The sequence below is a fragment of the Bufo bufo genome, chromosome 7, assembly GCF_905171765.1.
Source record: "Bufo bufo chromosome 7, aBufBuf1.1, whole genome shotgun sequence".
NCBI lineage: Eukaryota > Metazoa > Chordata > Amphibia > Anura > Bufonidae > Bufo > Bufo bufo.
The window spans coordinates 218522162-218537376 of record NC_053395.1 but is presented as its reverse complement, the minus strand read 5'-3'; the positions used below and the strand labels follow the sequence as shown (position 1 = coordinate 218537376).

The window sequence follows — 15215 nt, the reverse complement described above, 5'->3', positions numbered from 1 at the left end:
CCTCTTTCCTATTGGCTAGTGATCAGCGAACTCGCGCTGTGATTGGCTACTAGAACTCCCAGGGCTGTAATAGCCTCCCACCTGTGATTGGCTGTCAGTCCTGTCAGATATTTCGAGTGACAGGCTGGGCCAGACTGCTGTGCCATAGAAGCGGCCAGGGAGCTGGGGCGAGAGCCCACCTAACAGGTAATGAGGGTGACGTGACCTGGGGTGTAAAGGGGCAACAGGTGGGTGAGGGGCCGGGCTGAGCAGTGACATGTCTTATTTATAATGTATCCCAATGCATGTGACAGTATGGGGGGTAGTGGGGGCAGGGGGTCTGTATGGGGCTTGTCTATATGATTAGGAGTCACATTACACTTGTATTACGCTATATAACTCTATACTAATATATATTTCTGTATAGCGCCATCCCTATAACGCGTACACCGCTGCCGCCGCCCCCTGACCCCCCTGTATAATATTATGTAGTAGAACGACATTTTTACTACATAAAACCGGTCATACGCTCGCATATATTGTGGCATTTTGCAACAGCCAGGCCACGCCCCTTTAGGTAAAACCGTACGTCCATCAGACGTGTCAGGAAGCTGCGCCGTGTGTTGACAAATCTGACCCACTTGCGCCATTTTTGTATCCAGTGTCACTACGCGGTGCAATGTCTGTGCCTATAGAGAGAGGTCCTGCCATTAACCTTTCTTCTGTCAGCAGGATCAACCCTATTAAACCAGCCAGGGCTGACCCTTCGCATTAAAGACGTACCATTTTCTTTTAATAATTTTTTTAAATTTTATTTTAAATATGCAAATTTTGGCTTAAGTGTACCCCGAGGGGCGGGTCCTAGACACCGGGTGCACCCTGTGCCTCTTCTCTGCTTCCCTGGACGTTCCTTCTTCCGCTTGATTTCCAGGGCCTGGCATCCAGGCGAAGAAAGGATTGTCCAGAGCCGAGGAGCTATGGTGCACCCAGAGTCTAGGGCCCACCCCTTGGCGCACTTAAAACCTAATTTGCATTATTATTATAATTTTTTTTAAATCCTTATTTCTCCTAAATGCAGCAACAAAAAAGAAAGAAATTCTGGCCGTTTGAATGGGGTTGATCCTGCTGTCCGATGCCCTTTAATACTGAAGGTGTGAATACTTTTGCAATGTTCTCGCTCTGACAACAAATACTATGTCCGTGACCTTGCGTCTGTTTCTACATCTACACAAGCAGTGAGCGTTTCGATTTATTTCATCACCATGGACAGCGGAGGAGTATAAATTATATATGTCCTAGATGCATGAAATGCACTGTAATAAATATCAGTCCGGGAAGGGGGGGGGGGGCGTGTACACGGGGTTATTACGCTCCAGTGTAGCCTGTAATCACTGTGGATATAATCTCTTACTAATTACATATCTGCTTAAAGGAATTGTCCATTCTTATGTAAATGACTCCTAACTGCTGTATAATTAGAAGCTTAACAACTTTCTAATATATGTTGCGTTTTAATTCCTTATCACTTTTAAGATGGCTGCTTGCTGTCAGTGAATGGCAGCAGTCTTAATAACATGCGGGTGCTAGAAACCTGGTCAGTTCTGCTCTCAAAGTCTGTTACAATCTATCAGGGTAGATACAGGGTTGGAAGGGTCTGGGCTACACCTGATACATACGGTCCATAAGGGGGCCTTCCCCTTCACTTGATTTTACAAATATCCCTATTGATTATATGATCGGTGTGCGCGGTGATAATGGAGCGTAGGATACCAGAGAAGGGGACATGCACGTGTCCTGTATATGTAGCGTGTGCCCGCGGTCACTGCTTTGTGTCACATGTCTCCAGGGCCGAGGACGCAATCACACGTATGTCTGCTCTTCTTATAATGCTCCTGCACTATAATAAGCGGAATAAAGGTCAGTGGCCCTTTAAGACATTGCTGGAAATACTTGACATGAGCCGAGTGCAAATACCATGACTCAGACGCGGTTACATATTAGTTTCTGTTTCCCTACGTGCAGCCCTGATGTCTAATCAGCCGTGAGCAAGGAGAAAAGACACGAGTGAGGACCCCGGGGGCCACACAGAGGATGTCTGCAGATATCACATCCAAAGGCAGGTGAGTGGGAGCAGCGAACTCTACAGGCTACATATTATATGTGAGGAAGAGGTCGTATCTACATAACATAAGGGGTCATCCACCAAACTGCACTATATAAGGTCATGTACAGTCACTGTCACTTCAAATTACTGACAGCACCCCTTAACCAGGAGGCAGTATTATAGTAGTTATATTCTTGTACATAGGAGGCAGTATTATAGTAGTTATATTCTTGTACATAGGAGGCAGTATTATTGTAGTTATATTCTTGTACACAGGAGAAGTATTATAGTAGTTATATTCTTGTACATAGGAGCAGTATTATAGTAGTTATATTCTTGTACATAGGAGGCAGTATTATTGTAGTTATATTCTTGTACACAGGAGAAGTATTATAGTAGTTATATTCTTGTACATAGGAGCAGTATTATAGTAGTTATATTCTTGTACATAGGAGCAGTATTATAGTAGTTATATTCTTGTACATAGGAGCAGTATTATAGTAGTTATATTCTTGTACATAGGAGGCAGTATTATAGCAGTTATAATCTTGTACACATGAGGCAGTATTATAGTAGTTATATTCTTGTACATAGGAGGCAGTATTATAGTAGTTATAGTCTTGTATATAGGAGGCAGTATTATAGTAGTCATATTCTTGTACATAGGAGCAGTATTATAGTAGTTATATTCTTGTACATAGAAGCAGTATTATAGTAGTTATATTCTTCTACATAGGAGCAGTATTATAGTAGTTATATTCTTGTACATAGGAGCAGTATTATAGTAGTTATATTCCTGTACATAAGAACAGTATTATAGTAGTTATATTCTTGTACATAGGAGCAGTATTATAGTAGTTATATTCTTGCACATAGGAGCAGTATTATAGTAGTTATATTCTTGTACATAGGAGCAGTATTATAGTAGTTATATTCTTGTATATAGGAGCAGTATTATAGTAGTTATATTCCTGTACATAGGAGGAGTATTATAGTAGTTATATTCTTGCACATGGGAGCAGTATTATAGTAGTTATATTCTTGTACATAGGAGGCAGTATTATAGTAGTTATATTCTTGTACATCGGAGGCAGTATTATAGTAGTTATATTTTTGTACATAGGAGCAGTATTATAGTAGTTATATTCTTGTACATAGGAGGCAGTATTATAGTAGTTATATTCTTGTACATAGGATGTAGTATTATAGTAGTTATATTCTTGTACATAGGAGCAGTATTATAGTAGTTATATTCTTGTACATAGGAGGCAGTATTATAGTAGTTATATTCTTGTACATAGGATGTAGTATTATAGTAGTTATATTCTTGTACATAGGAGGCAGAATTATAGTAGTTATATTCTTGTACATAGGAGCAGTATTATAGTAGTTATATTCTTGTACATAGAAGCAGTATTATAGTAGTTATATTCTTGTACATAGGAGGCAGTATTATAGTAGTTATATTCTTGTACATAGGAGCAGTATTATAGTAGTTATATTCTTGTACATAGGAGCAGTATTATAGTAGTTATATTCTTGTACATAGGAGCAGTATTATAGTAGTTATAGTCTTGTACATAGGAGCAGTATTATAGTAGTTATATTTTTGTACATAGGGGGCAGTATTATAGTAGGTATATTCTTGTACATAGGAGCAGTATTATAGTAGTTATATTCTTGTACATAGGAGCAGTATTATAGTAGTTATATTCTTGTACATAGGATGCAGTATTATAGTAGTTATATTCTTGTACATAGGATGTAGTAATATAGTAGTTATATTCTTAACCAAATTCCTTTTTATTAAAAGAATAAAGTACACCATACAATCACATACCATCATACTTTGATGAAAGGCAGAATGACAAGCATTTCATGGAAGTGAAGTGACAAATAAAGCAAATCAAAGCTGTACATGGTGTCTAAAATAAAACCATTAATGGCAAAATAATAACAGTAAGGAGCAACGGGAAAGGAAAGAAATGGTAAGGGGGGGGGGGGTGGTTGGGGGGAATCAAGAGATATCTAACTCCGTCAAGTAAACTTTCTAAAGTTTTTCCATGGTGACCAGATTTGAAGAAAACGAAGGCGGGTGAAGGATTCCCAATGGGCCAGCTCTTCAAATCTATAAATCTGATCCACCTTGTCTCTCCACATCATTACAGTGGGAGGTTCAGCATTCTTCCAAAGCAGCGGTATCAGCAATCTCGCCGCCGTGATGAGCATAGTGGGAGGATCAGATCTACAGGGGGACAGCGAGTCATTGGGGCACCAAAGTAAGATCAGTTTGGGATCTAGTTAGACCTGCGTAGCACAAACCTCATTGATCAATGCTTCTATGCTTAACCAGAACGCTTTGATCCTCTCACAATACCACCAAATGTGTGATAGGGAACCTATATCCTTCCCACACCTCCAACACTCACTTGAGATGTCTGCGTTGAGCTTGTGTAGAAATTCTGGGGATTTGTACCATCTGGTAAGTAGCTTATACGAATTCTCTTGTATTCTAATACAGCGACTAAAGCCATGGGAGTGTGAGAGGATAAAAGCCCTTTCCGGATCCGAGAGCCGAATAGAGAGCTCCCTTTCCCAAGAATTGAGGAAGTGTAGCTCAGGAGGGGAGGATGAGAGCAATTCTTTATATATGGTAGACAGCGGTTTAGGAATCTTACATGTATCCGAAATCCGTTTTTCTAATCAAGAAGGGGAGCTAGTGGTAGTTGAAGGTGGAAGTTTAATTAATTTAATATCTTTCTGCAGGGCGAACACCTGAAGAAAGTGGGCATTTTTAATTTTGAGGTCATTCAAGACTGGAGTCCAATCTAGGTTCCCATCTGGAGTCTGGATCTCACTAATGGGAATTTCAGCCAGGAGAGGCCAGATGCCTGAAGGCGTCTTAGCTTCCGGGTGAACGTGGAACTGTAAGGAGGAGAGTGGTGTGCCTGGGATAGGAAATGTAAGCACCTTGGCTTTGTGTTGCCTGGCCCATTCTACCAATAGGCTCTTCCATAGGGGCAAGAAGGAGGAGCTACCAGGTAAACAAGGGGATAGACCCCAGAGTATCCGTCTCATTTTAGTGGTAAGCAGAGAGCGCTCTAGACGCACATATGGCGCATCATAGGAGTTATTAAGAAGAGACAGACCTCGGAATAGTTGATAAGCCGCATAGTAGGAGCGCATGTCAGGCAGACCAAAGCCGCCAAACCTTTTCTCTCTGGTCAGCACAGAATAAGCAATTCTGGCAGGTTTGTTGCCCCACAAAAAGAGTGAGAAAACTCGCAGAGTGTCGACAAAAAATGAGTGCGGCAGCCAAATAGGCAAAACTTGTAGTAGGTACAAAAATTTAGGGGCTATAAATGTCTTGAGGTAGTTCCTCCTTCCACACCAGGAGATAAATGGGAGTTTGATAGATTGTAAGTGTTTCCTAACCGATGAGAGTAAGGGGGCATAATTAAGAGCAAACAAATCCTTTGCTTGAGCCGGGACATGTACTCCTAAAAATACTATGTCTTTTGTAGCCCATTGAAAGGGGGTAATTTTCTGAAGGGCCTCTTTCACCGAGTCAGGGCAGGTGACATTGAGGGCCATGGACTTACTATAGTTGATTTTGAAGTTTGAAACCAAACCAAATTCCTCAAAAAGGAACAAGAGCCTAGGGAAAGAAGTTTCGGGATTAGACGTCATTATTAATAGGTCATCAGCAAATGCGGCTGTCAAGTGGGTCTGAGAATTGACGGTAAGGCCCCTAACAGCCGGGTCCTGCCGGATCTTACAGAGCAAAGTCTCCATAACTAAGACAAATAAAGATGGAGAGAGGGGGCAACCCTGCCTCGTCCCGTTAGAGATGGCGAAGGAGGGAGAAAGCGTACCGTTTATTTTGAGTTTGGCAGATGGGGCTGAGTACAAAGTGAAGATCGCGGATATGAAAGAGTCTGGAAAACCAAACCTCGACAGGGACTGTGACATATAATGCCAACCGACCCTGTCGAAGGCCTTCTCTGCGTCCGTGCTCAACAAGGCCAAAGGCGTGGATGAGCTTCTAGCCCAGTCCATAAGATGGAGCAGGCGTATCGTGTTCTCACAGCCCTGTCTGCCACGCACAAATCCTACTTGCTCGCTATCAATAAGATCCGGCAGGATCAGCTGAATACGCTGCGCTAATATTTTGGCCCACCACTTGACATCCGCATTTAGCAGTGAGATAGGGCAGTAGCTGCCACATTGGAGGGGGTCTTTGTTTTCTTTGTGGATTATAGTTATGTGAGCCTCTAATGTTTGGGGGGGCAGAGATCCTCCAGACAGAAGGAAGTTACAGAGTGTCTGAAAATGCGGGGTCAAAATGTCTCTGAAGGTCTTATAATACGATATGGGAAGTCCATCTGGACCTGGACTCTTACCTGATGGTATGGAGGATAGGACCTTGTCAATCTCTTCTCTTGACACAGGGGCGGCCAGCTGAGAGGCCTGGAGGGGGCTAATGGAGGGGAGCTGTAGAGTTGATAGGAACTCATCTGTGGCCTGCTCAACCGAAGTGGAACCAGGACGGTCTGGGGTGGGAAGGTTATAAAGATCAGCATAAAATGCGCTAAAAGCTTTTGCTATGTCATGGGTCGATTTATGCTTATTGCCTTTTGCGTCCAGAATTGCGGGGATAAATGAATCCGCGTGGCGTTGCTTAGCCATGGCAGACATCAGTTTATTCCCCTTGTTCCCATGGGCATAAGCTTTAAACTTGGAGCGGAAGATAAGCTTCGCAGATTTAGCATTAAACAGGTTTTTCAGTTCCGTCCTGGCCTCCACCAATTCAGCAGCCACGGCCTGAGCCTGGGTTTGCTTATGGGTCAGTTCTAGCCTTGCTATGCGGGACAACAGGTCGTCTACAGCCTTGAAGCGCAGTCTTTTAACATGCGAGCCCAGGGCTATTAGTTCCCCTCTAACTACTGCTTTATGGGTTTCCAACAGAATGGAGGGAGAGGGAGGGGGGTCGCCCGCCGTATTAAGAGAGAAGAATTCAGACATAATCTGGGAGATTCTAGTTGCATTAGCGGGGTCAGAGATTAAGGTGTCATTAAGACGCCATATTCTTTCCCTTTTAGGAAGAGCGGTCATAGACGCCCGGAGAAATACTGGAGCGTGGTCAGACAGCGTGATGTTACCAATCCTCGCGTCTACTACATGAGGAATATGGGGGGAGGATAGAAATATGTAATCCAGCCTATGGAAGGACTTTTTTGCATTGGAATAGAACGTGCAATCCCGACTAGAGGGATGCATAGTGCGCCAAACATCTATAACCCGCAGTTTCTTCAGCGCAGTCTTCAGACGGCGTAGAAGTTTGTGGGATAACTCAGATCTCTGGGAGGACGAGTCAAGGCCAGGCTCCAGGGTCACATTAAAGTCACCTCCTAATATAAGCATACCCTCACTAAAAGCTGATAATTGAGCAAGAGTCCGAACGAGCCAGGGGATCTGACCCCTATTAGGGGCATATATGTTAGCCAGGGTGACAGGTGTGTCAGCCATGTGCCCTTTCACGAACAAGAAGCGACCGTCTGTATCCGCAAGTACAGCAGAGTGTTTAAAGGGCAGACGCTTGTGGATGGCCACGCTGACACCCCTGCAGGCCGAGGCATATGAGCTGTGAAACCATTGTGGGAATACTTTTGGGGACAGTTTCGGGACTTTTCCCGTCTTAAAATGAGTTTCTTGAAGAAATGCAATCGAAACCTCATCTTTCTGTAACAATGAGAGCACCTGAGACCGCTTACATGGCTCGTTCAGACCCCTGGCATTCAATGAGGCAACTACAATAGAGGCCATAGTAAAGACAGAGGAGGCCTGTCGGCCCACAGCAGAAGGACATCTAGTCTGGAAAGCAACGGACGGAGTAAGGAGGAGGAGGAGGGGAAGGAGATTAAAGGGAAAGTCAAAAGGAAAAATATAAGGCATAACAAATAAGACGTAGACACTATACATGTAACAAGGCATGTCTCCCCATGGACAGGGAGCTCGTGGTCCCACCCAGCATCTGACATGATGGAGATCCTTTTTCATAGCGGCGGACAGCCGGGATCTATCAGAGGGGGGCTCCTGTGGGGCCACTAGGGGGTTTAAGGAGGGGTGTGGGGGAGAGGAATTAATCAGTAACATTACCGACATAAAGGCAAACATATAACCCCAGCAAAGTTATCAGTGCTAACATTGCATCAAATCACAACCTGCATCTTGTGCAGGCAAGGTGGCGATAAAAAGGGGCAAATCCCAAAGCCCATGGAGACGGGGCAGTGGGCTAAGACCCTGATCAAGGCCACAAATAGGTAACAAACAGGCAATAAACAGCTCGAGCAGAGCAAACAAAGATCCTTCAGCCTGAAACTCAGAAATGTCCCAGGACAATGGACTCAGTAGTGAGCAGACATAATAGACTTCAGCTTCTCACAGAGCAGAGTCACGTGACAGCGACTTGAGAACGGCCTTTTCCTTGCTTCTATGGTCTGGATGGCGAGACTTGCTGCCACGAATCCACACCCGGGGGGAGAGGCAGGGGGTCGCCTTGATCAGCCCACATCCAAGAGGGAACTGCGATGGGTGCAATCCCAAGAGGGCCCCATATAGCTTTAAGGTCTCCCGGGGTCCGCACCGTGACGTACTGCCTTCCATTTTTCAAGATGGCCACGCCGAAGGGATAGAGCCATCGGAATGGCGTGGCTGTGGCTTTAAGGGCCTCCAGGAGTGGCCTTATGATGCGCCTCTTGGCTAAGGTGGAGGGGGCCAGGTCTTGAAAGAATAGGATGGGGGTCTCACCATACATGATGTGATCCGCCTCTCTTCCCGCCCTAAGCAGTGCCGCAGTATCCACGTAGCTGAGGATGCCACATACTACATCCCGCGGCGGCTCACCAGGTTTCGGCTTGGGCCTCAAAGCCCTGTGAATGCGCTCAATCACAATCGGAGCTGTTCTTTCAGCACCTAGCAGGGAGGAGAAAATTTCGCATGCTGCCAAATTAAGCGCATCAATCGCGATATTTTCGGGTAGACTGCGGATGCGAATATTTCACCGCCGGCTCCGATTTTCTTGGTCTTCAATGCGTAATAGTGCATCATTTAGCAAGTCTCTGAGTTTGCAGGGCCGCGCTCGTCTTACCCTCATGCACCAGGATGGCTTCCTGTGCGAGCTCCAGGGACTCCACTCGATTACCAATGTGTCGCAGGTCACCTTTTATTTCCTCCAAATCCTTCTTCAGAGGTGCAAGTGCAGACTCCAGGATGTCCCTGAGGACTGCTTTGGAGAGTGAGGAGCTTTTTCTCCTAGGTCTGCAAACTGATACATCGGAGGCACTTCCTGCCTCTGAACCTTCTTCTGCATCAGAGAGCTGCCGCGCCATCTTGGACACTTCAGCAGCAGGGGTCCAGGATTGTTTCTTGAGATATTTATCCATCTCAGGCTGTCTGGAGCGAGCCCCTGTCGGCTCTGGTGTCTATATTATTGTACATAGGAGCAGTATTATTGTAGTTATAGTCTTGTACATAGGAGCAGCATTATAGTAGTTATATTCTTGTACATAGGAGCAGTATTATAGTAGTTATATTCTTGTACATAGGAGGCAGTATTATAGCAGTTATATTCTTGTACATAGGAGCAGTATTATAGCAGTTATATTCTTGTACATAGGAGGCAGTATTATAGCAGTTATATTCTTGTACATAGGAGGCAGTATTATAGTAGTTATATTCTTGTACATAGAAGACACTATTATAGTAGTTATATTCTTGTACATAGGAGGTAGTATTATAGTAGTTATATTCTTGTACATAGGAGGTAGTATTATAGTAGTTATATTCTTGTACATAGGAGGCAGTATTATAGTAGTTATATTCTTGTACATAGGAGCAGTATTATAGTAGTTATATTCTTGTACATAGGAGGCAGTATTATAGTAGTTATATTCTTGTACATAGGAGGTAGTATTATAGTAGTTATATTCTTGTACATAGGAGCAGTATTATAGTAGTTATATTCTTGTACATAGGAGCAGTATTATAGTAGTTATATTCTTGTACATAGGAGCAGTATTATAGTAGTTATATTCTTGTACATAGGAGCAGTATTATAGTAGTTATATTCTTGTACATAGGAGCAGTATTATAGTAGTTATATTCTTGTACATAGGAGCAGTATTATAGTAGTTATATTCTTGTACATAGGAGCAGTATTATAGTAGTTATATTCTTGTACATAGGAGCAGTATTATAGTAGTTATATTCTTGTACATAGGAGCAGTATTATAGTAGTTATATTCTTGTACATAGGAGTCAGTATTATAGCAGTTATATTCTTGTACATAGGAGCAGTATTATAGTAGTTATATTCTTGTATATCGGAGGCAGTATTATAGCAGTTATATTCTTGTACATAGGGGCAGTATTATAGTAGTTATATTATTGTACATAGGAGCAGTATTATTGTAGTTATATTCTTGTACATAGGAGCAGTATTATAGTAGTTATATTCTTGTACATAGGAGCAGTATTATAGTAGTTATATTCTTGTACATAGGAGCAGTATTATAGTAGTTATATTCTTGTACATAGGAGGCAGTATTATAGTAGTTATATTCTTGTACATATGTGCAGTATTATAGTAGTTATATTCTTGTACATAGGAGCAGTATTATAGTAGATATATTCTTGTACATAGGAGGCAGTATTATAGTAGTTATATTCTTGTACATAGGGAGCAGTATTATAGTAGTTATATTCTTGTACATAGGAGGCAGTATTATAGTAGTTATATTCTTGTACATAGGAGCAGTATTATAGTAGTTATATTCTTAACCATATTTCTTTTTATTGAAAGAAAAAATCAGGGCCATGACCCACACAAGACAGTACATTGATGACAATATGGTACAAAATAGTTATCCAGCATACATGTCAAGTGTAAGCAATACAAAACAGTCATTATCATTGATCTTAGAGTGATATCCAAGAAAAGAAAAGAAGGGGGAGATCAGGAAGGGAAGGAGGGGAGGGAAACAAGGAAGTGATAAACTTCTGCTCTATTATGTAAAGTTTCTATAGACTTTCCATGGAGACCACACTTTTAAGAAGCGAGGGCGTGAGTTATTTTCCCAGTGCGCTAGCTCCTCAAAACGGTAGATCTGGTCTACTTTATCAGTCCACATAAGGAGAGTAGGTGGGGAGTCATTCTTCCACAAAAAGGGGATAAGTAATTTATCTGCTGTGAGCAGCATCGTTGGAAGGTCATGTTTGGTGGGTGTGAGGGAATTGTTCGGACACCATAGCAAGATAAGCTTTGCATCCAGTGATATCTTAGTATTACATATTTGATTAACTAAAGCCTCAATTAAGGTCCAGAAAGGTTGAATCTTTTGGCAGAGCCACCAAATATGTGACAAGGAGCCAGTGTCCAGGCCACATCTCCAACATTTTTCGGAAATTTCTGGGTTCAGTTTATGCAAGAACTCAGGTGTTTTGTACCATCTACACAGGAGTTTAAAGGAATTCTCCTGAATCCTCACACAACGATTGAAGCCGTGTGAGTGAGCTAGTATGAACGCTTTCTCTGGCTCTGTAAGGGATATGGAGAGCTCCCGTTCCCATGAGACCACAAAACGAAGCTCCAGGGGCAGGGAGGAAAGCATTTCTTTATACATCTGAGATAATGGTCTGAGGGGGGGTTTGGTAGCCAAGACCTTCTTTTCAAGCCAGGAGGGCGAGCTACTATCAGAAAATGGCCCGGTACACAATTTGGTATCTCTCTGGAAATTTGCTAGGTGAAAAAAGGGTGCTGTTTTGACCTCAGGGAGGTCCATTACTGAATCCCATTTTAAACAGCCATCCGGGAGAAGGACATCCCGCAGAGGAATATCAGCGAGCTTAGACCAAATCCCGGAGGGGTTTAACACAGTTGGATGGATGTGGCTTTGTAGTAGTCTAAGCGGCATACCAGTGTTAGGGAAATTAAAGATACGGGACTGAACCATTTTGGACCATTCCACCAACATGCCTTTCCAGACCGGGGACGTATAACAATGATTAGCAGAGATAGGCCTAATACCCCATAAAGTAAGCAATTCTTGGTTAGACAATAGTGCATTTTCAAGACGAGAGCAAAGAGAGCTAGATTGGCGAGACATAATAGTTACACATCTGCCTAGTTGTACAGCAGTATAATAAAGCTTCACATCTGGCATCCCAAAGCCTCCGAACCTTCTATCCCTTGTGAGGACAGAGTAAGCAATGCGTGGCGATTTGCCATTCCATAGGAAGCGTGTGAATACCCTACGTATTTCAGTAAAATATGAATTTGGAAGCCAAATAGGGAGGGACTGTAGCAAATACAGAAATTTGGGAAGGATAAAGGTCTTAATGTAATTTTTCCGTCCCACCCAGGAGACAAATGGGAGTTTCAGGTTTTGTAGATGTGTTCGGACCGTTTGAAGGAGCGGCAGGTAGTTAAGGGAAGCCAGATCCTGGACATTAGCCGAAACATGAGTACCTAAATACACAATGTCTCTGGAGGCCCAAGTGAATGGAGTAGCACGCTTAAGATCATTAATCACTACTTGTGGACTATAGTAGTTATATTCTTGTACATAGGAGCAGTATTATAGTAGTTATATTCTTGTACATAGGAGGCAGTATTATAGTAGATATATTCTTGTACATAGGAGCAGTATTACAGTAGTTATATTCTTGTATATAGGAGCAGTATTATAGTAGTTATATTCTTGTACATAGTAGCAGTATTATAGTAGTTATATTCTTGTACATAGGAGCAGTATTATAGTAGTTATAGTCTTGTACATAGGAGCAGTATTATAGTAGTTATATTCTTGTACATAGGAGCAGTATTATAGTAGTTATATTCTTGTACATAGGAGCAGTATTATAGTAGTTATATTCTTGTACATAGGAGCAGTATTATAGTAGCTATATTCTTGTACATAGGAGCAGTATTATAGTAGTTATATTTTTGTACATAGGAGGCAGTATTATGGTAGTTATATTCTTGTATATAGGAGCAGTATTATAGTACTTATAGTCTTGTACATAGGAGCAGTATTATAGTAGTTATATTCTTGTACATAGGAGGCAGTATTATAGTAGGTATATTCTTGTACATAGGAGCAGTATTATAGTAGTTATATTCTTGTACATAGGAGGCAGTATTATAGTAGTTATATTCTTGTACATAGGAGTAGTATTATAGTAGTTATATTCTTGTACATAGGAGGCAGTATTATAGTAGTTATATTCTTGTACATAGGAGGCAGTATTATAGTAGATATATTCTTGTACATAGGAGCAGTATTACAGTAGTTATATTCTTGTATATAGGAGCAGTATTATAGTAGTTATATTCTTGTACATAGAAGCAGTATTATAGTAGTTATATTCTTGTACATAGGAGGCAGTATTATAGTAGATATATTCTTGTACATAGGAGCAGTATTACAGTAGTTATATTCTTGTATATAGGAGCAGTATTATAGTAGTTATATTCTTGTACATAGTAGCAGTATTATAGTAGTTATATTCTTGTACATAGGAGCAGTATTATAGTAGTTATAGTCTTGTACATAGGAGCAGTATTATAGTAGTTATATTCTTGTACATAGGAGGCAGTATTATAGTAGTTATAGTCTTGTACATAGGAGGCAGTATTATAGTAGTTATATTCTTGTATATAGGAGCAGTATTATAGTAGTTATATTCTTGTACATAGAAGCAGTATTATAGTAGTTATATTCTTGTACATAGGAGGCAGTATTATAGTAGTTATATTCTTGTACTTAGGAGCAGTATTATAGTAGTTATAGTCTTGTACATAGGAGCAGTATTATAGTAGTTATATTCTTGTACATAGGAGGCAGTATTATAGTAGTTATATTCTTGTACATAGGAGCAGTATTATAGTAGTTATATTCTTGTACATAGGAGGCAGTATTATAGTAGTTATATTCTTGTACATAGGAGGCAGTATTATAGTAGTTATATTCTTGTACATAGGAGCAGTATTATAGTAGTTATATTCTTGTACATAGGAGCAGTATTATAGTAGTTATATTCTTGTACATAGGAGCAGTATTATTGTAGTTATATTCTTGTACATAGGAGCAGTATTATAGTAGTTATATTCCTGTACATAGGAGGCAGTATTATAGTAGTTATATTCTTGTACATAGGAGCAGTATTATAGTAGATATATTCTTGTACATAGGAGGCAGTATTATAGTAGTTATATTCTTGTACATAGGAGGCAGTATTATAGTAGTTATATTCTTGTACATAGGAGCAGTATTATAGTAGTTATATTCTTGTACATAGGAGGCAGTATTATAGTAGTTATATTCTTGTACATAGGAGCAGTATTATAGTAGTTATAGTCTTGTACATAGGAGCAGTATTATAGTAGTTATATTCTTGTACATAGGAGCAGTATTATAGTAGTTATATTCTTGTAGATAGGAGGCAGTATTATAGTGGTTATATTCCTGTACATAGGAGCAGTATTATAGTAGTTTTATTCTTGTAGAAAGTATTAAAGGGTTAGAATTTATCTATCTTGTATTATTGTTTTATTCCTCAGATGTTGCGATGTAGAGATATGGAGATGTAAATCACATGTTCTGTGAAGATTTATCACATTATTGTATCCAAAGAAAATGTTAATAGAAAAATTAACATTTTTGTGGAGCCTGGAACCAGTGTCTTCAGGTAAGTAGCTGTGCCTGGTCTCTTGTACTGTGCTCTATATCATACCGCATATCGCCCGCCGTCCTAGCTTCACTGCCAGTTTGTCCCTGTGATCATTGGTGGTCACAGCAGTTAATTCTTTCTCCAGTTGGGCATTGGCTGCATATTTCATGTATGATAACACTGCTCCTTTTTAAAGGGATTGTATAATCTCATACCTGCACCTATCTTCAGAACGGAGCCTGTGAAATGAAGGAGGGTTCACGGCCCTCCATTCATTTCTATGGGACTGCCGAAAGTAGCCGAGTTCCATTAGAAGTGCATGGATCGGTGGCCGCACTTGCACGGTGCGCTTCCCATGCATATCAACGGGACTTCCCGAAAGTAGCCGAGGACGCTACTC

At 41.2% G+C, this 15215-nt stretch overlaps 1 protein-coding gene across 3 annotated transcripts in view; it reads left to right on the top strand.

Moving 5' to 3' along the window:
* Positions 1–106: 106 nt before the first annotated feature.
* Positions 107–15215, top strand: part of ATG9A (autophagy related 9A) — a 38247-nt gene continuing 23138 nt past the window's right edge. The window contains exons 1-3 of one of the 3 annotated variants that reach the window (XM_040440053.1): positions 107–186; positions 1981–2099; positions 14706–14833. The gene's annotated coding sequence lies outside the window, so the exon portion shown is untranslated. The remainder of the gene's footprint in view (positions 187–1980; positions 2100–14705; positions 14834–15215) is intronic. The other 2 variants (XM_040440056.1, XM_040440055.1) reach the window with 2 other exon arrangements.